Source organism: Sus scrofa, chromosome 13, assembly GCF_054392235.1.
Source record: "Sus scrofa isolate SSC_HxYL_T2T_F1_AM1 chromosome 13, Sscrofa_HxYL_maternal_Yorkshire_Landrace_v2.0, whole genome shotgun sequence".
NCBI classification, from domain to species: domain Eukaryota; kingdom Metazoa; phylum Chordata; class Mammalia; order Artiodactyla; family Suidae; genus Sus; species Sus scrofa.
In genome coordinates, this window is record NC_139395.1 from 200,411,032 (window position 1) to 200,427,971 (window position 16,940).

At 37.7% G+C, this 16,940-nt stretch overlaps 1 long non-coding RNA gene across 1 annotated transcript in view; it reads left to right on the plus strand.

Annotated features, from left to right (window-relative positions):
• LOC146397833 (uncharacterized) overlaps window positions 1-11,430 on the plus strand; it is a 430,149-nt gene extending 418,719 nt beyond the window's left edge. Inside the window, exons 8-9 of the long non-coding RNA XR_014823726.1 lie at window positions 7,711-7,826; window positions 9,357-11,430. This is a non-coding gene — a long non-coding RNA (uncharacterized LOC146397833). The remainder of the gene's footprint in view (window positions 1-7,710; window positions 7,827-9,356) is intronic.
• The last annotated feature ends 5,510 nt before the right edge of the window (window positions 11,431-16,940 follow it).

Here is a 16,940-nt window from a genome sequence, read left to right on the forward strand (position 1 = left end):
AGGAACCGCCAGATTCGATCCCTGGCCTTGCTCAGTGGGTTAAGGATCCAGCATTGTCGGGAGCTATGGTGTAGGTCACAGACCCGGCTTGGATTCCATGTTGCTGTGGCTGAGGTATAGGCCTGCAGCTACAGCTCCAATTAGATCCCTAGCCTGGGAACCTCCATATGCAGCAGGAGTGGCCCTAGAAATGGCAAAAAGACAAAAACAAACAAACAAACAAAAAAATAATAATAAGATAGAAATCTTTTTGTTGGTAAAATTGATAAAAGAATCTCCTGCATATCTACATTGCACTGAGTTAGGATGTTATTTTAATTTTCATAGAATGATAGGCATGAGAACAACTGAGTATGTTTATTATAAGCAGAAGAGTATGACTTTTGAAATGTTTTCAGTGGTACATTTGAAAGGTAGTTCCAGTTGTACTTCTTTATGAGCATTTAGTTTGGGGTTTTCTAAAATTTATATTTGAGAGTTTCCAAAAAAAAATTAGAAAAAAGGTACTTAATTTTTTACCTAGGTTCAGATTTCTGGATTAATGGAGACTGATTACTAGCTTTCTTGAAGTAAGCACATAAATGTTATTCTCCTATCAACTTTTCATCATAATGTATAGGCTTAAAGTAAATCATCACAAAATCTTCAATAAAAGAGAAGAAAAGAAAGAAAGGAAAAAAGAGAAAGGGAGAAAGTAAAAGAAGAGAGAAAAAGAAAGAAACAGAAAAAAAAGTAAAAAGGAAGAAAAGAAAAATATATAACTGGAGGAATTTTAATTTTTGCTAAGAAAATGATATTTAAAACAAAAAGTTCAAAGTGTTACAGAAACTATCTGAACATTTTGTTACCTGTTAAGTCATCTAGCAACTATGACCCAGTGGTCCATTATGTGCTTACCTTGTGCCTGTCTAGTGTATTAGCTAAAAGATGATTAAGATATATTTACTTCCCAAATCTTCGACACATTTTAATGTTTATTTCAGTAGAAGATACATTTGATTTAATGAATATTATTACTTATTTAATGAGAAAGTTCTCCTTGAAGCATTTTTTTTTAACCATTCCTCTCAATATCTAGGGGAAAAATAACTGATAAAGAGAACACACAAATCTTGTTTTTAGCAGAATCCACCAGCTATAAATCTAAAAAAAAAAAAGCTATGAATTTAGAAGACCTATGTTCTATTTAAATAGAATTCGAGGATGTTGTCTCTCTGCCAGCAGAAGTAACTTGTAAGTGGAAAATTAAAAATAAAACTCTTGATACTAGCCAAGTGTTTATCTTTGTTAACATCAAAAATACCCTCAGGGATCCTAGTTAGTTTCCTCCTCCATTTACCCCACCCACAATGGAGTATAACGATGACATAAGGGCACAATCATTTGTTAATGCAAATATAAATTTATATGAAGAAGTGACATTGTATTGTGGAAAATAAAAATAACAAAGATATTGATATAACAGAATAATTGCTCACAGTGTGACTGAAAAATGGCAAATGTGGTAGACAGTTGAGGCTAGATAGGATTCCATCAGAATTAGTAAAAAGACTCAATTATGTATTGTCTTTTGTCACTGAGCATTAGAAGAAACACAGATATGTGCAATATAGATTACTTCACAGAGATTTGGAGTGGAAATTAGAAAACTTTTGAATCCTGGTGTACTTCTGCATTTATTTCCTACTCATCTTTTATCCATTATTGTTGTAAATAGGCAACTATTTTAACACATTTTTATGATGGAATATGATCTAATTCTGAGGGGTTTTGGTAGGGCAGATTTTTTTTTAATTTTATTAGTTACTTATCTTTAACAGAATACATTCAGATGATAGCAAAACCTGAGTCTACTAGAGAATAATCATTGTCTCCTTAGGGAACCTTGTTGGGAGCTTTGTTTCCTAATCACAGTGCCTCTTGCCTGAGCACAAAATGTTGCTGATTTTGAGCGACTCACTCACAGAAGAAATGCAGGGCTCTGGATTACCAATTATCCACTGACCCCGGGGCTTGAGTTGCGTGTGTAGGTTTACGTGACAGTTTTTGCTCGTTTGTGTTCCAGCTAAAGTGCTGCCTTTGACTACAGCACCCAAGGGTGGCTGAGGAGGTGGCTGAAGCCCTTTACGCTGGGTATTCCCAGCACTGTCAATGAGGACAGTTCAGCCATCCCCACCATGGGCACTTGGACCCCTTCAGGCAGTCCTTGTTGCTCTCCAACACCCATGGGCTCTTTCAAACAAGGTCATATCTTGCTTCTGATCAATATGATGTCATGCTTGGAGTTCCCTTCGTGGCACAGCGGAAGTGAATCTGATCAGTAACCATGAGGTTGAGGGTTCAATCCTTGGCCTCGCTCAGTGGGTTGAGGATCTGGCATTGCCGTGAACTGTGGTGTAGGTTGAAGATGCGACTCCAATCCCACATTGCTGTGGCTCTGGTGTAGGACAGCAGCCATTGCTCCAATTGGACCCTTAGCTTGGGAACCTCCATATGCCTCCGGTGTGGCCCTAAAGGGCAAAAAAAAAAAAAAAAAAAAATGATGTCATGCTTTCCCAGGTCATAAGCTGAGTTAGAGATAGGACGAAAATTACATGGATGAATGGGACCATCTTTTTAGTACTCTGAGTCCCTCATCTAGTCCCTCATCCCCTTCCTCAATGATGTGCTGAAAAGTAGTGTGCATTGTCAGTGCTGAAAGAAGCTATAATTTACAAACATGGTTATTGCCTTAAGTGTTATAAAAGAATAGTTAATATATTTATACACTGAACTTCCAGTGATAAATAGAGCATGACCATAAAATTATTTATCATTCAAATTTCCTTACATCTCCTGAACAAGATTGCATTTGTGGTCACTAAAAGTGAAGCACAGACACATCCTTTGAGGAGTCTTTTGAAGTCAGAATTCATGCGTGGTACAATGAACGACGCAGCATTAAATTTAAATGTTATTAAGGAACCATAAAGCCACAAAGGTCCACATTGTTTCAATTCAAATAGACTGAGAAAAGTCTTATTACTGTGGGTAATAGCAGTACAGCTGCTTTTTTCTCAGGGCGGGAATTATAAAATTAGCAAGAAATGAAATATTTGATGATAAAAAAACAGATTGTCCATGGGCCTGAATAACAAAAACTTCAATATACTATAAAGAATCTTTCTACTATTTTATTTTATTTTATTTTATTTTATTTTATTTTACTTTACTTTACTTTACTTTACTTTACTTTATTTTATTTTATTTTATTTTATTTTATTTTATTTTATTTTATTTGTAGGGTGGCACCTGTGGCATATGGAAGTTCCCAGGCTAGGGGCCAAACTGGAGCTGTTGCCACTGGCCTACAGCACAGCCACAGCAACACAGGATCCAAGCGGTGCCTGTGACCTACACTGCAGCTCACAGCAATGCTGGATCCTTAGCCCAGTGAGCGAGGCCAGGAATCTAACCTATATCCTCATGGATGCTAGTCAGATTGGTCTCTGCTGAGCCATGACAAGAACTCTCCTACTCATTATTTTAATTATTCATGAATAAATCACTCTGCCCCACATAGGCCCATACATTTTTAACACATTTTTAAAAATCAAATTGTTTATGTGTATATAGGGTTTCCACAAGAAATATTTGCTCACAGCTCTGTATACTCTTGGGTAAGCACTGCTCAGATATATGGTAACTGCAATATCATCAACACAATCACATGATCTGGAATCTGCTTTCTAACTTCCACTCCATGATCCATTGCTATGAGATTTTGGAAAAAGTAATCTCTTTGGACTTCTTTTTTCCTCTTCGAAATGGATATATAAACAATGGGTACCTCATAAGTATGGTGTGAACACTGATCACCCGTATGGAATGACTAGTAATTATTTTTATTATTATACTAGTGCTAGTGCTCCATAAATATTGACTATTATTAGTAGAAACTGTACTAATAGTATTGGTGTGAGGTTGGAACTTAAAAAGATGTTTGGGGAAAATTTCGCAGAGGCAGAAACATTTGAGGGAATTTTAAGAACATATTCTTAAATATTTAGCATTAGATTGTTGCTCTTGATAAACTCCTCTCCTGCCTGCATGTTCAGGAAAGTCTGGCATATACACAGCCTTGAGCCCATGTCCCTGAAAGGAGATGGCTTGTGAGAGAATTGAGAGGATTGACTTCCAAAAAGTGACACCATGTATAAAACAGACTATAGGTACAGGAGTAAACAAATCCAGAAGAGAGATAGAGAAACAGAAGTAAAACATTAAAGCTCAAGACCCTTAAGAGAAACATGTGGACAGCCCTTCCTGCAAATCTCTGGGAACCTCTAAGGATATTGGAAATACATTCTTTTTTCCCACCCTCATTATGTATTGACAGTTGATTTAAGCCAGTTTTACCTAAAGAATAAAGAAAGAGGTAATACAAGAAATTTGAGCTTTAGAATACACAGCAAATTAGCATGTTGGCTACACATTGAGTTAGTCCATGTCTTGTAAGAGTGAACAAGTCTTCTTAACTCGTCATCACTTTGAATACAAATGAAGCACATATGAGCTACTCAATTGGAAAACATTGTGATAATGCCAAAAATAGAGTCATGAGTTCAGTTAAGCTTTTGAAATAATAAACTCTGATATTGACTACATCTTTGTTACATTGGTGTTGATCTGGTTCTCCAACAAAATCTCCCCGAACATTTTTATGTTGCCCCCATATCCCAGTGAGGCACCTCTGAGGCAGGAAAGCTTGAGCATTTCAAGGTTTTGAAATAATTCATCTCTAGTCTCTCATTATAGAGTCTTCAAGTCAAAACTCTGGGCTCAGCTTCAACAAGTCTTCTGACACCAGCATCTGCACACTTTTCAGCAGCTAACTCTCACAGTCTCTGCATTTCCATATGGTTTCTTACTACCTTTTATTTGATGCTTCATCATTCATTGTTTCTCATCGTGACATCTGGTCCATTTGAAATGTCTTTTCTCCTCCTCTGCAATTCTCTGTACTCCTTCTGTGTTTAAAGTCCACTTCCAGTCTTTGCCAGAGCACATTTCTAATGATTTCTGTGTGCTTATTCATCACAAACTCACATGATTTATTTTCTAAAATGTGACTGGAACTTATAATCAGGTATTTCATAAGGAGACCCTGTCATGCTAACTTGTACCATTTTTATTTATTCACTTATTTTTGTACCTAAATGTATTGTGCTCCTTACTAGATTCTGACCTCAGAAGGATCAGGTCCTTGTATTATATAAATACTCCTTGCTTAGCACGATGTTCAGCACATAATAGCAATAATGGAGGCCTGCTTTGAAATTTTCCAAATAAATTAGTCATATCATGCATATTTAGGATGCAGATAAGCTCTGGTAAGGTCACTGAAGAAATTTTAGTGATATATAATTTAGATCTAATTTTCAGAAAATGAAATATAAATTAGAAGATATGACAGCACAAACTTAACTATATGACACAGCATTAATTTAACTATAAGTTCTTTAAAAATTAAAAACTACATAAACATTCCCTAGATAACTCACAGATGAGATGGTAAATGCCTGGCCAAGTCAATTAATAAATACATAAGCTAATTAAATGCTGATACATAAATATTAATCAATTGGCATATAGATTGGAAAAACACTCATAGTCACTTGACTGGGGGAAAATGCAGTTTTGAGCCTGGAATCTGGAGCTGTTAATGAGGAAGAATTTATGAGATGTAATTATGAGTAACACATTTTTAGGAAAAAATATTTTCCCTATTTGCTAATTCTTATTATGATGACAAAGGGCTCTCAGAAACCTGAAAAGTAGCAATTTTACTTAAACATGCTTTCTTCAGGAGTTCCTGTTGTGGCACAGCAGAAACAAATCTGACTAGGAACCATGAGGTTGCAGGTTCGATCCCTGGCCTCACTCAGCAGGTTAGGATCCCGTGTTGCTGTGAGCTGTGGTGTAGGCCCGCAGCTGTATCTCTGATTCCTAACCTGGGAACTTCCATATGCCGCAAGTGCGGCCCTAAAAAGCAAAAAAAAAAAAAAAAAAGTTTTCTTCAATATACAAATAATGCTTTGACAATAACTGAAGAAGAAACATCTCTGAGAGATTTATGCTATAGAGAAGTTATTTTGAAACTAGAATTTGAAAAATTTTCTTTCTATGTATTTCATTATTGAAAATGATTGTGGTAAAAGTATCACTTATTAAAATTGTCATTTATGAGAAGGAAATATTTAAAATCATATCATATAGGCTGCTGGAAATTCTAGTGTTTTAAGAGTGTCAAAGCGTCTTACATGCATTTATAAAAATACAGAACTATAAATGTGAAAGACAAATATGAAATAGTAAAATAATTTATATAATTATCTATTAAGAGTAGCTGGACATTAAGAAAGATGAAAATTTCCTAGTTAAATTACAACCAAAACCTTTGGCAAACTTTTTTATGGTTTAAAAATAAATGTCCTGCTTTACCATGGACAGCCAGCAGTTTAAACGATCATAGATGTTCAGGCAAAATGCCCACATAATCTGAATTTAGAATCTGATTTTTTACTCTCTATATCACAATTTCTTAAACCAGCTTTTACAAATATGCTGGCTATAAAGCATACTTAAATATATTAGTCTCAGAAAAACAGATTATCATCCATTCATTAATTAGCAAATTCATAATTAATATTATGATTTAGTAATATATTTAGAAGAACAAGCTGGTTTTATCACAATTATAAAGTCAAATATTTTGAAGAGAGTATATTTCATATTTACCTGATCCTCTTCCACTTTTTATTTCATTCTCTATTATATGTACATGAGTATACAATAGTTTGTTATGTTACACACATGTAGAAACACACAATGAGCCCCACATTTTTTATTAATCATACGTAATATGAAAATATGTTTAGTACATATTCAGTGTATAACAGAAAATAATTTAATATATACAATGTTTTCGTTTATATAACTAGATAAACAAATTTAAAGAAAGCAATTTCTTGTATCTCATTTTACTCAAATTTTGGCTCATTGTGAAGTGCTTGCTTACCTCAGAATCTTGGAGGTTTCCATCCAAAGTTCAGGGACCCCATTAACACATTTTATCCAATTGCATCTAAAAAAAAACTGCGTATATTATTACGGGCAACAATAAAAGGAGCTAAATCATGTGTGATCTTGAAAGAAATATTCTCATTATTTCCAACATGAATGTCTTAAGGAAAAATCTAATATTTAGACATACAACTTAATGGGAAGAATTTTAAAGAATCTGACCTGGTCTTTCACTCACTTGTCTGTGATAATGAGGGCCTGACTATATTGGACCCCATTGTCCTTAGGATTTGACAGAAATCTACTGTCTAAATTATATGCTATCGATTCTAAGATACTAGGAGGTGATTTTAAGAACTAAAGATGCGATGCTTTGACAAAGTAAGAGGATTTTTTTTTTTCAGATGTCTCAGATGATATATAAATAGAACCACAATCCCTACAAGTGTCTAGCTGGCATCACAGATAATTCAATCACCATGGTAAAATCATTATAGCCTCAGCTAGAGAGAAAAAAGAAATCAAAACAAAAATACAGTTGATCACTGATTGAATATTCATATTAGCAAAATTGAGAGTTAAATCATCTATGGTACTCTACTTTAAATAATATTGGTGTTTCATTTAATATACTTTTAACTGCAGGTAACGTAAAGCTTAAGTTGTGTCTTGATGAAAAAGTATAACCTCAGAACAAGAAATACATGTTCAAGGTGCAGTGACAACCATAGGCTGTGGATAGTCCTGAGCAAATATTTTTGGTAGGTACCCTGTCAAAATGAACAATTTGTTTTTTTTAAAAATACGTTAAAATAGGGAGTTCCTTTTGTGGCTCTGTAGTAACGAAAACAACTAATATCCATGAGGATGTGCGTTCGATCCCTTACCTTGTCCAGTGGGTTAAGGATCCAGTGTTGCCATGAGCTGTTGTGTACATTGCAGACATGTCTCGGATACTGCATTGCTGTGGCTGTAGTGTAGACCGGCAGCTACAGCTCCAATTCGACCCCTAGCCTGAGAATTTCCACATGCTGCAGATGAGGCCCTAAAAAAGCAGTAAATAAATAGATAAATAAATTGGTTATAATATCTGGCCAATGTGAGTTATGTGCTTATTGATGAATATTTACACTGAGAGTGAAGGGACATATTTATTTGTTCATTGTCTAAAGACAGCACTTGAAATTTTGTTTTCATGTTTAGGCAAAATCTCTTCTGTGCAAGGCCAGCAACCATCCCTTCATGGACTTTATTGTCGTTTGTGCTATTCCTGGGTGTATTAGTTTTCTATTGCTGCAAAATTGCTACACAACAGCTTGAAACAACTCAAATGTATTATCTCTCAGTTTCCAAAGGTCAGAGGTCAAGACAGTATGACTGGATTCTCTGCTGAAGGTCTCCATGGGCTGAAACAAGGTGTGGTCAGGAACTGTGGTTCTCATCTGGGCCCAAGATCCTCTTCCAAGGAATAATGATGGCAGAATCATGTCTCTGTGGTTGTCAGACTGAGATCCCTGTTTTCCTGCTGAATGTTGGCTACAGAGTACTCCTAGCTCTTAGAGGCCACCTGGATGGAGTTCACTGCCACATGGTTCCCATAGACAAATTATAAAATAGATGTTTTCTTTCTTCCTGAGTAGCCAAAGCACTGCTGCCTGACATCCACTTCTTCCCCCAGCTGGATAAAACATTCAGTTTTTAAAGGATTCACTTATCAAGCCTACCCAGGGCAATTTCCTTTGTGCCATATAATGTAACATCATCACAAAATTGATCTCTCTTTACATTCCCAGGCTCCACACACATGCAAAAGGAAAGGGATGGCATTCCTATTGTTTCTCATTGGATTAAGAACCCGACTAATATCTATGAGGATGCAGGTTTGATACCTGGTCTCATTCAATGGGTTAAGGATCCTGTGTTGCCACAAGCTGTAGCATAGGTTGCAGTTGCGGCTCAAATCTGGCATCGCTGTGGCTGTGGTGTAGGCTGGCAGCTGCAGCTCTGATTTGACCCCTAGCCTGGAACCCACCATATGCCTCAGGGGCAGCCCTATAAAGAAAGAAAGGGAAGTGATAATTCAAGGGCAGGAGTTTTGGGGGTCTATCTAAGAATGCTGCCCACCACACTGTCTAATTTTGTATCTACTACAACAGAAAAAGATAATAAGAAAATGTGACAGCTACTACCCACATTCCTGTGACTCCTTAGAAGTGATTTGTACTGAGACAATATAAATCTTCTTACCCCCGCAGCTCCCTAAAACCATTTACTTACTGTTGGCTTCGCAGGTACGCATGATGCTGCATCATCTGTTGTGCCATCCTTGAGCACTGACCTGAATGACTCCTTCAAAAGCTGCTTATGGGCTTTGAGGATGATGACAAAGAGAAGTCTCACGGAGATTATTCAGGAAAGTGAAAATGACAATTTATTTTTGGGTCATGTTAAGTATACCACACTGAATTTTAGAGCAGTAAATTTAAAGAGCCCATTTTCATCTGTAACTTCTCTTGAACCCTTTAGGCCATAATCAGTGTATTTCCAGAATTTGATCTCTTTCAATATTCACCACATAGGCATCTTCCACTTGCCACCACCAGTGGGGAGGAAAGGCTAGGAGAGGTATCTGACCCTTACTCACATCTGTGACATGTTAGATCCCCTTTACCTTGGTGCAATGGTCTCAAAAATTCAGAGGACATAGATGCAGCCACCCCTGATGAGTGATGCATGACACAACCACACAGGTAAATAGGTGACCAGGAGCTTGTAGCTATAGCAGAGTGACTGCCTGGGTGCCCACAGAGCATGGCACACAGGTAAGGTATGTTTACTACCACCCCTGAAGCTCCCCGGTGCTGTAGACCAGAGGCAGTGCTGAGGTAAACACATGCCCTCATCCCCTCACTCACTGCTCACGCCAAAAAACAGGAGTTGAAAGTCTACGGACCAAACCCTGCATTCTGAGTGACCTACATGATCAGAGTCACCCATTTGGGTGACCTCATCTCTACTTATCCTGTGGAAAAATACAGTTCTGATCAGAACAAAAATACAGAGAGAGTGATTGGCAGACTATGCCACGCTCCCGGAACCCAGCCATGCACAGCCGCTCCACACGACTGCATGGAGCTCAGCCCTCTGGGATTCTGGTCTATCCCACTGAGGGGGTTGTACAAGTGTTAGGGAGGCTATGAAAGGAGGAAAAGGACCCTTGACCTATAGAGATCCTCCTCAGGGCTCATGATGCTGCATAGATATAACTTCAGTCCCTGGATGGTCTTGGCCACTGGAGGAGACCACACAGTATTTCAAGGAAGGGGCAAGAGGCTGAGACCAGGGCTGGGGCAGAGCACCTGTGTCCCTGATCCTGTATTATAATTGTTCGGAGTTACTTTTCTTTTCTACCCCTCTTTTTTTTTTTTTTTGTTCATTTTTGCAGTCAAGTCAACAAATTCTTTCTGACAGTCTGTATACTTTCCTGGCTCCTGGCCCATCAGGGAACATTCAGTTGGGTTAAATTTCTACAATCAAAATGGACCAACAAAATATTTAACTAAACAAAGACTGTCTTTCTCTATAAGAGGAATTTGATTGTCAGTTCCTATTTTTGTCTTCCAGCTACATAAACTTGATCTTTCTCCACAGTATTTCACAAACATCACAGGAATATAATACTCTTTTGTTTTGTACACAGTAGAGATTGAGTGTATTAACATGAAGTAGACAATGATTTCTTTTCATTTTCTTATTCCAAAATATCTCACAATCAAATTTCTTCTCTAGTTGGATTGTATAATGGGGTGTGACTTAAATCTGGTTTTTGTTTGTTTGTTGTATTTTCTAGGGCTGCACCTGCAGCATATGGAGGTTCCCAGGCTAGGGGTCTAATCGGAGCTGTAGCCGCCGGCCTACACCACAGCCACAGCAACCCAGGATCCGAGCCGCATCTGCAACCTACACCACAGCTCACTGCAACGCCAGATCCTTAACCCACTGAGCGAGGCCAGGGATGGAACCCTCAACCTCATGGTCCCTAATCGGATTCGTTAACCACTGAGCCACGACATGAACTCCTTAAATCTGGTTTTATCAAAACCTTCAAAATAAATCTAAAACCCACAGTGTTAGCAAATTCCTTTTGTATTTATCAGACCTGCAATTTTTTTCTCTTTAGTCATAATCTCATCCAGCCATCATCTGTAGAATAGATAGGAAGATACTTCCTGTTAGTAAAGTCCTCCAGCTCTACAAACTCCTTTAGGAGCTGGTTCAGATATTTAACAACCTCTCCTGTCAAGAAATTCATTTTTCTATCCTTTGCTTTGTCAAATCTGTTATTTGCTCCTTAAAAAAAAAAAATGCTATTAACCTTCAGCTCAGCGGGTTTTTTTTTTAATCCTTTAGTTGAACTGCACATATATTGAACACAGTTGAAGAAGAAATGATCAATTTTAAGTTCCTTGAGATTTGATTTAATGATATTAACCTGCATAGAAATGAACAGATAAGTTCAGAATATATGATAGGATATTAGGAAAGTTTCTGCCCTTTGTTAATTATCCTTCCCCTTGAAAACCAATATCAAATTAAAGAGCTGCAATAATTTTAAATTAAGGTTGCATTGCACTTTTAGATCACATAATTGTTAGGCTATAACAAATTATAAGACTGTATATACTTAAGGTAAGTTTAAATATGTAATTAACTTTCTATGCAGGCAAAAACTTTACATCTCCAACTTTATGTTGATGTTCTAAATAATAACATGTCATAATTTTAATTGATTAAAATTGACACAATCTGTTACAAATAAATAAAAGATTAAGTGACTACAATGGCTGCTTAGGCTTTCATCCACTAAAGCTGGTCAGAAGGAAGTTTCTAACTCCAATGGTCTCATTTTTATAGAAAATGAAATTAAAATCTTGATATGTTATGAGATTGAGCTACCTGAATTTAGGTGCTACTCTTTTCTTTCTTTTTTTTTTTGCTTTTTATGTCTGCACCTGTGGCAAATGGAAGCTCCCAGGCTTGGGACTGAATTCAAGATGCAGTGGCTGGCCTACACCACAGCCACACAGCTCATGACATTGCAGGATCCTTAACCCACTGAGTGAGGCCAGGGATCAAACCCACATTCTCACGGATACTAGCTGAGTTTGTAACCCATTGAGCCACAGCAGGAACATCCTAGATGCTATTCAAATAAGGCAATAAACTAAATGTCTAATGTGTCTGTGCCAACATGATAAGTCCAATTATTTGGCTGAATATGTGCATAGATGGTGAATATATAAATATATATATATATATATGTGTGTGTGTGTGTGTATGTATACATTGATTGCTTTATCATTTTATATATCTTGACAAAAATTAACATTCATGGAGTTAATGGAAAAAGCATGACATTTTCAGCCCCCTTTGGTTCCCCAAGATTTTTTACCTATATAACTATAATGACCATGTAATTTTTGTCTCATTCCTAAAATAATAGGTACTAGGTAGGTATATTGGGGTAAGGGGTAGGAAATATAAGTTCTCTGGAGTGAGAATGCAGGGACAGACCACAGGGAGGGATACTAGTGAGGCAAAGGGCTCATGACACCAGAAGACAAGGCTCAGTCCAGCCACATCTACTCCCCAGTGTTGCCCACCGACACCCATGTACATTAAGGAAGATTGGAAATTAAAGCAATGTCCAAATTTAGACTTGTGGGTTGTCAAATCACTAAGAATAATTGTTAGGAATATCACCTATTGATTGTAGCTTTTCCTGACATGAATAAAATATATCTTTCTTTGTAAAAACCAAGAGCTCAGGATAAGCATGTTATATTGCTGTCGTGACTTCTCATTTTGCCTTGGTCCCTATTCCTAATTTTAGCACCACCATCTATGTGCATAAGGAAAAGAAAGAGAAATGAAAACAAAACAGTAGAAAGTCTTAAAGCTTAGGGGAATCTAGAGCATCATATGGTTACACTCAATTTCCTGGAACAAGATAATTACCCAAACAGGAATTGCTATTTTTGCTCTAGAAAGCATGTGAGAGTTAGCTATGAGAGAGAGGGAAGATAATGTAGTTTAAAACCAGATTTGTCTGGATGCTCAGAATCAGGCCTTGCATAGTCACAAGGAGGTGGGGACTCATTAAGCCTGAGTTGGACCAATTTCTGTGTGCTTCATTTTGTGGCCACACCCACAGCATGTGAAGTTCCTGAGCCAGGGATTGAACCCGTGCTACAGCAGCAACCCAAGAAGCTTCAGTGACAATGCTGGAAGCTTAACCCACTGTGCCACAAGAGAACTGCTTCCTTTATCACTGTGGTGGTGGATAAGTCTGCCTTTTATTGTTGCTGTTGTTAGTGTTAGTTTTTTTTTTTTTTTTCTTTTCTTTAGTACATAATGCTCTTCTCGCTTCACTTGACTGTCTTGACTGTAAAGGTCTGGACAACGGGGAAGCAGAGAGAGAATGTAAACAGAAAGCGAAGTGTTTGCAGAGGAGTGGGGATAGAGTTAGACAGATAGGTGATTCGGAGGGTGTCTACAGAAATTTATAAGGACATTGCTAAACAAATAAAATGTTTCAAGTTATTATATTAAGTCACCAGTGATACCAAAGCTACAACAAAGACAAATAACAATGAAATGGGTAGATAAAGCCTAAAGAAAATAAAAGAACAAAGTCTGGACTCTCTTCTCAAAGGACTGCCTTCCTGAGGAGAAAGAAGAAAAGATGTGTGTGTGGGGAAGTGCAGGGACATTGTCAGCTTGGCTCCATTGGTGATGTGACGTGTTGGACATCTGAGCAAGAGAGCCAGGAAACTGGCAAATCAACCAGGAGTTCCTTTTTAGCAGGGAGATAAAGACAGTTAAGTATAATTCATTGTTCAAGCTGGGATGATTTTGAGACTAAAGGGGTGCTATATGCAGAGATAAGAGGGTAAGACTAAAGGGGTGCTATATGCAGAGATAAGGTAAGACTAAAGGGGTGCTATATGCAGAGATAAGAAGGCAGGACTAAAGGGGTGCTATATGCAGAGATAATGAGGGGGAATTGTTTGTGCAAACTGGTACCTTAGAGGAGAAGAGCATCTGGGCCTCAGCAGTGGTGCTAGCAATGAAAGTTACACCAGCCATAATCTCATCATCACATCATTATCTTCATCATGTCTTATGTTTCTTGAATTCAGTTTTGGAGTAATTTGTTTCATATTTTATATACTTTAATCTTCAAAACTTCCCTATGAATTAGGCCTCACTATTATTATTATTGTTGTTATTATTATTATCATTAGTCTCATTTTACTGGGAAGAAAATAGTAACTTAGAGAGATTGACTGAATTGATAAATGCTGTACAGCCAGGAAGTGGTACAGAGGTTCAGAATCCAGGTTTCTTTTACCCCAAAGCTCTAGCAAACACTCTGTCATATAACACAACTCTATCAAGGGAGTCAGCTGAAACTTGTTCATGAATTCCATGTTACAATGCCTAGAGGCAGGAGGGAAACTGCTTTGGAGTGGGACACCGGAAAATGACAACAGATAAATCTAATGCAGGCACCTGGACTGGATTCTCCTTAGGAGGAGAGCATAGGAAAAACATAAAAGGCATTTTGAAAAAAAAACTGAGGAAAATTAGACATGGTCTCTGTGTAATTTTAAATTTGCAGTGTGATACTGCTCTTCTGTTCTGAAAAGAAACTATCCTTGTGCTTGGGAAAGTCATACTGAAGTACTTAGGAAAGAAGTACTCCAATGACTACATCCCATATATTATATTTATATAAATCTCTGTCTATATACCTTTGTCCCTATCGATCACAGACAGAGTGAATGATAAAATGCTAATAGTTGATGAATCAAAGTGAATGGTAAACAGGTATTTATCAACCTCTTTTATTAACATAATGCATACTTAATGTTAGGAACTCAGGATTTTCCACCTTTTTTTTCCCCTTTGAGTTCTCAATTTTTTTTTTCCATCTAACCTGTTTAATTGGGAGTTCCTGTTGTGGCTCAGTGGTTCAAGGACACAACGTTGTCTCCATGAGGATGCAGGTTTGATCCCTAGCCTTGCTCACTGGGTTAAATACTGACATCGCTGCAAGCTGTGGCATAAGTCACAGATGCAGCTGGGACCCGGTGTCGTCATGGCTGTGGTGTGGACCTCAGCTGTGACTCATATTCAAACATTAGCCTGGGAACTCCATATGCCACAGGTATGGCCATAAAAAGATACATTTTTTAAAAAGTGAGAATAATGAGAGTTCACTGGTGGCTCAATGGCTTAAGGATCCAGCATTGTCACTGTGGCTTGGGTTTGATTGCTAGCCCCAGAACTTCTACGTGCCGCAGGAATGGCAAAAAAAAAAAAAAAAGAAAGAGAGAGAGAGAGTTAAGAATCAGGTGAGAGAGTTTTTATGATCTAGACTTGAAAGTGTCACGGTTCATATTCCATTCCCCACACCTAATTTCATGTGAGGTTAAAAGAAGTAAATGAGCTGTGCACCTATTTCAACCACTGCTTTCATAGCGTCAGATATTTTTTTCTCAACTGAATCATTTCAAGAGCCTCCATCCCCTCCTTCTTTCCTCCTCCCTTGCCCTCTGCAATCTCATCTCCATAGAATAAGAAGGATGGGAATCCTGAATGCTGGCCAGTGATGCCTCCCCTCTGCTCTCCCTTTCATTTATTTATTTTTTTAGGCCTCGACCAAGGCATGTGGAAGTTTAAACCCAAGCCACTGCTGCAACCAACCAGGGCCACAGCAGTAGTAATGCCAGATCCTTAACTCACTGAACCACAAGGGAATTCCTGTGTTCTCCCTTTTAATCTCTCCTCTTATAATATTTCCCTTGCTCTCCATTCCCTAGGACCCTGTCTCCTGTCTCATAAACTCTCTCCCAGTCCAAGTCCTTCACTTCATTCTTTAACCCACAATAATCTACAAATCATAGCAAGTAATAATCATAGCACTGAAATTATTAAAAATAGTAATTTTCTACTACATGCCAGTCCTAAGGAATTTACAAAAATTGACTCATTAGCTTCCCATTATAAAGCCTTGATAAACACTATCATTCTCTGAATTTGATTCATGAGGGACCTGAGGCTCAGTGAGGTTAAGCAACTTCCCAGATCACTCTTCCGCCTTGGAGCAAAGTCATGATTTGAACCCAGGCACCCTGGCCCCTGATTCCACACTTGCGATTGTTATGCTGTCCAAAGGACATTTCTTTGTGTAAATCTCGTGATGCCCTAATCTAGGCCAAATTTCCATGTTACATGTTCTTGTAATGCTATGTACTTTTCATCTGTTGCAGTAGGGCAAGTTAAAATTTTACCTTTATGTTCAGCTGTTTGTTTAATGTCTGTCTCTCCTCCTGGATAGTAATCTCCATAAAGCTAAAACCATTAACACTTTGGCTCACTGGTATTTTCCTGACACACTAGACCAGTGGTTGATAGATGCTGCACTGCTCAATAAACTCTCTGAGGAACCTGTAGCTCCATTTCCCCAGGTTCCATATGAGTTTGGTTTCACTGATTCCCAAAGTCCAGAGGAGAGATTTAAATAACATAGAAGTCAATCACCAAACATCCACGTATTAGTTGAAAACCATGTCTGGAAAACTTTGGGAAACAGGCCTAAGCACTTTTTAGTTAAGAACACAAGTGCGCATTTTACTGATAGCTTTCATTGTGTGACAGGTGCTTTGTTACATGGATATTTCTTATTTAATTTTCATGTGGAACTATGATATAGATTCATTCTCTTATTAACTCCTTTTTACTCATGAGGAAATACAGTTAGTCTGGATAATTAAATTACCTAAATTCACACAGACACTAAGGTATAA